The following is a 6,302-nucleotide window of genomic DNA, read 5'->3' on the forward strand; positions in this document are numbered from 1 at the left end:
AGCGGGAATCGATACCATGACGTCCAATAAGTAGGAACATATCGCCAATAACAGTTGGAACACATATGATCCTTCCATGTCTGACACACCAAATTTGCTTGATTAGTAGAAGAAGAGGGTATAGAAAGTATACATGTCCCACGGCCACCAGAATTGCGTCCAAGACCTCGTCCTCTTTCTTGAGAGGTGTTGAAAGTATGTGTTGTAACCATTACATCATGACTCACTTTATCTTTCTGGGACACAAATGATATGTCAAGCATCGCTTAATGTTTCAACAACATAGTGTACAACCAATCAAAAGGCGGGCGAGGAACTGTACTGGTATAAACCGTGATAAACATATTATAATCTTGCCCAAGGCCTCTAACCGTTTTTGAGCATATAACCTCATCTAACAATGGAGAGCGTATGGCTACAACCTGATCCACAAAAACCTTGATCTTGTTGAAATATTCAGCAATATGTGAAACTCTCATTTTTAGATATGTGAATTCTGCCTTCAATTGATAAATTCTGAGAGTAGAAATTTTTTCATACCATTTATGTAAAGTGTCTCATAACTCTTTTGTTAGAACTCTAGATGAAATGTGAAAAACTTCACGGGAAAGAGTGGTCGTGATGAAAGCTATCACTGACTGATCATTTCTGTGCCATGAAATAAAATCTAGATTTCTGACCATGTCTTTGGAGGCTTTCCCTGCACTTTTATTCTGCTTTGAGATTGTTTTAAGAATAAACTCTAAGGGTACCGAAATTGACCCATCAAGGTACCACATCAGATCATGACTGCTGAGGAAATAGATGATTTGATTCTTCTAGGTAATGAAATTGGAAGAATCGAGTTTCTTAGTTACTAGGTGACTGAGAAATGAAGCATTGATTGCAACCATCGAAAGAATAAAGGAAAGAAAAGAAAAGAAAAGAAAAGAAAAGAAAGGAGCGACAAAAAGAATAAACAATTGATTGGCAAAACATATAGTCTGCACTTTGCGTGAAGGATTTTTTCAGGTTTTTTTTTTTGACGATAGTAAATAAGAGAATAATCTCCAATAATATTGATGCGCAGAAGAGGCCAATAACCGATGACATATATATATAAAATATAAAGTCTATATGTATATATTTAATACTATCAGCCTTTTTTTTTTTTAAATACACGTCAGATCTGATTTGACATGATGTTGAAAGCCAGAAGCACATCAAATATGGTCTGACGTGAGATATGAAGGAAAGAAAACTTGAGAACAAGATGCAATAAAGAAAAGGAAAAGAAAGAGTTTTGAGAAACAAGAAATAAGAAAATTGAGAGAAGAGAAAAACAAATCTAATTAGGAAGAGAGAAAAGAAAAGTTTTCAAGAGGACAAAAATCAGATCTAACATGATCTTACATAAAATAACTTTTTCCCTTTTTTTTTATGGTAGAGGTTTGATAAAGGAAGAATATGAAAGTAGATATCAAATTGATTTCTCTCTTTTTTTTTTTGGAGATAGATTTGATTGATATCAGATCTAACAAAAATTTTCATTTGAAATATCGATAGATCTGATTGATAGCAAATCTGATAAAAGGAAAAGAGAGGAAGAAACCAGGCCTATTAATGAGATCTGAACAAGGAGGGATGTTTTGGAAGGAAGGAAGATCTGCAGCCCGCATCAACGAGGGTTGCCTCTTATGACACTCTGATACCATGTGAGATTTCTTGGAGAACTATCTCTGCACAACACAGACAAGAATAGAAAAAATACAAAGCGAAAGCAGTGAAGATATGCCCATGTTAGATGATAGAGCATATGCATTTTTTTTATAGAGCATATGAAAATTTTACCTGATAGAGCATATGCATTTTTTCCCATACAAAGCTCAGAGAGAAAATATGCCCATGTTAGACAAGGTGTATGCTCAGAGTTGGTAAACATTGAAATAAAATTGTTTGATTTTTGTGGTGTGTTAGCACGCACGTGCTTGTGTGTAACATTGACTGATCAATTCATTTTCTTATAAGATTAAAGTCCTCGTGTGTTTGTGCATGTGGACATGCTTGCTATTTATGTAAATATATTTAACTAGCTATTTATGTAAATACACATAAATATAAAATATTTAAATAAAACTGAATTTTATTTTTTTTGCAAAAAAAAGACTTAGTGACGTTTGAACCCGTCACTATTAGTAAAGTGTTGTTTTACAAAACAAAGACTTATAGTGAGGGCTGAAATCGTCACTATTGGTAAGGTGTTGTTTTTCAAAGCAAAGACTTACAGTGACGGCTGAAGCCGTGGTTGTAGGTACTCTCTTGTGACGGAAAATAACCGTCACTAGAGGTTTTATTTAGTGATGGATTGACCTGTCACTAAAACATTTAGTGACAGGATATTTAGTGATGGCTCTTGTTCTTTTAGTGACAGATCTTGGGGCCTTTAGTGACTAAAAAGGCTGTCACTAAAAGTCTATTTTGTTGTAGTGGTTCTAGGCATAGCCAAATTGCTTTTCAGTCATATCATATTAGAAAAGTCAGGTTTGAATGCGATAGTTGGATGCTTATCTTACACTCATAACTAAGGAGTCTCGGGTTCAAATCCCATAGGATTATCTCCAACTTTGCCTATAAAAAGAAAAATAATAAAAACAAAGAGTTCATGGGTTTTCTTTTGACTAACAATAATAAAGCTTGCCCACAATGGGCAACTTGTGAATGTCACCAAGTTGACAGGATGTTACAAGTTCGAAACCTACGGATGTCATCCCTTGTCGTAAAATTGAAGCCGGGTCTACTCTCTAATGGGCAGGAAGGACCTCAAGGGTTTTACCAAACGGAAGCCAGCCAATGTGACAGCAGTGATGTGGGTTTTTTTTTTCTATTACCCGAAAAAAAACAATAATAAAGCTTCTTGTGATGCCATTACCTCGTGCAAATAAAATATTAAAAATGGCACATTTTAGCCCCCAAGAAAGTAAGATCTGCTGCACATTGGTTATTTTATGTGTTTTGACCTTTGCCTAAGAGAGAGAAACCCGTGATTCTGAATTGCCTTTTGACATGCATGTTCATTAATACATAAGATACCCATCGGAAAAGCAAATGCGCTTTGTTCATAAGTGAGAATTTCAACTACATGAAACCCGGTTTCATACTTTTGCTCTTTTTGGTGGTCTGGCGTCTCCCTTAAAGGGGACACAAAACTAGTAAGGAATTATGAGTATGCGTGGTCAAAAGAACGCAATAAATTGTTTATTAGCTATTTAGTAATTTAATACTAAGCAAAGACGCAACAACACTGTCAATAAGAAAATCCCAAACCATTGTGAGCTTCAGCCCCTACTACACTATGACAAGAGAAATGTCTGATCCAATGGCGCTAATCTCGGTGCATTTTGTTTCTCAACAAGAGAAAATCTCTTAAAAAACTTGAATGGCTCCTAAAAAAATTTGTGGAGCCCACCTGAGAAATAGATATTAGATTTTGGAGCAGATTAGATCCAACCTTGATGTGACCTATATTGACATGGGCACATCAAGGGACATACATAGGAAAGGCTTTTGGATTTTGGGTATAGTTATGAGATGAGGCCTCATAACTGTCCATGTATGCTCATTATAGAGACTCATCATGGACCTCCCTCTAGATCTCTCTATAAATAGGAGACCCGTAATAGTATGATGAGAACTACCTACGTATTATCAATCTCTCACCATTTTGGGGGTTTAAGAGTCCTACTCACCTCTACATTCCGGCCTTGGCTCATTGAGGGCGTCGATTGACGTCGGAGAACGCCGACCACCTGCCTTTACCAAAGTGTTGTACAGATCGTTCATGATCGCATATGATAAGTGGCTCTTTTTGGTTTATTTTAAGTCAACATTGGGTTATGGGCCCACACACCGCGCATCTGCTATGCATGTTTGGGGTGTAGTTGCATCGGCGTCCATGCAACACTCACCAACAAATTTTGTCAGCATTATTCTCCATCGTCGGACCCCCATTTGGTTTTCGAAAGTCGGCGGCGAGGGGGGATGTGTTGACCGGTGACATATCGCCTACGGAATGATAACAATCGTTGTCCCCCTGCGGAGGCAGTGGTGATCACCGTCAGAGAGCTGGATCGCCAGAATCTGGGTTTTGAAGCCCCTTGCAAGGAGCCCCTTCCACCAACAATTTGTCACCGCAGCCACTAAGAGGTCGGGTTAGGCTATGTTGGGCGACAGTTGGCCTTCTGAGGTCGACTGTCATTGACAGCCACTAAGGCTAGCCACCCCTGGAGACCATCGACAACTGTAGCTGTGTACAGCCATAGTCGGTTGCAGCCAAGCTGGTTGTTCGCTACCGATGGGTGATCGTGGACAAAGACGACAGGCCGCTGGACGTCGGTCATCACTGTCGGCAGTGGAGGCCAGCCATGGGTGGAGGCTGATGTCTATTGGTGGTGGTGGTGGTGGTGGTGGTGGGGGGGGCAGTACCCTAAAAAACCAAAGGATTTCAGTTTCAGGGCCATAACATGGTTGTCATCACCAATGGCTGACCGCAGACGACATCAGCTGGATGAATTTCATGTCTGAGTCAATAGTCCAAAAGGTGGAATTGACTCTTTATATTTGACTGCATTTTAGTTCATAATCCTAGCCGTGCACACAAAATTTAAGTAGTTTGATCCACAATTAAATTATGGTAAGTAACAAAATAAACATACAGTGCGAAAATAACTTAAAATTCAAGGGAATGTTAATTCAAGTTGAATTAGGGTTTAAATGAGAATTTTAAAAAAAGAATTAATTAAAGTGGTTTTGCTGGTGGCATTCCAATAAATTTTATAAATAAAATAGATGGTACTTCGGATCCTATCCAATTGTATTTAATCCAACTCAATTAAACTAAATTTGATCCAATTCCATTGGATCTGGAATTAGACTTTGGATCTAGGGAAAATCCAAAATTCTGGATTTCTATTAGATCTTGGGTTGATCCAAATTAGGATAGAATCCAACTCACATCAAGAGTTATTATAAACCTAAGATTAGTGGGTCATCCCCTTGGTGGGACCCACTTAGCAAAAAAATCGAATTCTCCTTGATGACATGTGGGAAATTAAACAAGAAAAATTAGTTTTAGTAAGTGGATTTATTCCATACAAGTTTTTGTGATGAGGACTAAAAAAAGAAGAAGAAAAAATGCATAAGAAGGGTCAACATAATGAAAAGGAAAGAAAACAAAGAAATTTATTAAGAGATTTGAGTTTTAAAAATTTCCCTCACACAAGAAAGGAAAGGGAGTGTCAACCTCCCTATTTGCATTTTTTTATGAAAGCCAATTCAATTGACATTATATTTCAACATAAGATAGTGTTATAAAAATAATATATATGGGAAGAATCTCTCACACATTTTTTAAGAGGAGTTAGGAAAGAAGTTTTGTTGGTGGAATTGAATGGGCGATTTTTAAAAGAAAAAACTCAACGCACTCCCTAAGGTGACCCCCTCACCATTAGGAGTGATTTTAAATGGTAAAGAGCTTACAATTTTTCTTTACTATTCTCTTTCTTTCATACATTAGACTCCTACTCTCTCTCGCTCTACATCATGTGAACCCCTTTATCTTTCTTATTCTCTCCCTTATACTTTGTAGAAGCCGCATCGTGGGCTGTATAAGAGAAGCAAAAAAGTCGATTTCCAGTCTAGAGAGGAGAAAAAGAATTGAGGAAGGATATTCAAGTTTGAATCTTCAAAGAGGTAGGGTGCACGATCCCTCTATGCCTGCACATAGTGCCATAGGGGCACATATAGGTGAAGATCAACTCGTTACATGCTTAAATTTTTTTTGCTATGGCTGCTATCAACCTTAATTAGAATTGAATCACCCTACGATTGTAGTATTTGGTTGCTATGCATTCTTTTGCGAGATTAAGCATATAGATTAGTCCATATTGCATGAAAAAATTATTTAATTTCATAGATCTGATCACACGACATGCATAGATATAATGTAACATGCAAAAATATATTTCAGCATGTAGATCACTTCATATTGCATGCTTATGTATTGTATAGCGTGAAAAAAATATTTAAATAAGTAGATCAGATTACACGACATGCATAGAGGTTATGCAACATGCAAAAATATATTCGAGCATGTAGATTAGTTCATATTGCATGTTTATGTATTGTATAGCATGAAAAAAATATTTAAATGCATAGATCTGCTCACATGACATGCATAGAGGTTATGTAACATGCAAAATTATACTCTAGTATGTAGATCAATCCATATTGCATCAAAAGAAAATATTTAATGTCATAGATCTAAT

This window comes from Nuphar pumila, chromosome 4 (genome assembly GCF_984573655.1).
Source record: "Nuphar pumila chromosome 4, dmNupPumi1.hap1.1, whole genome shotgun sequence".
Classification (NCBI taxonomy): domain Eukaryota; kingdom Viridiplantae; phylum Streptophyta; class Magnoliopsida; order Nymphaeales; family Nymphaeaceae; genus Nuphar; species Nuphar pumila.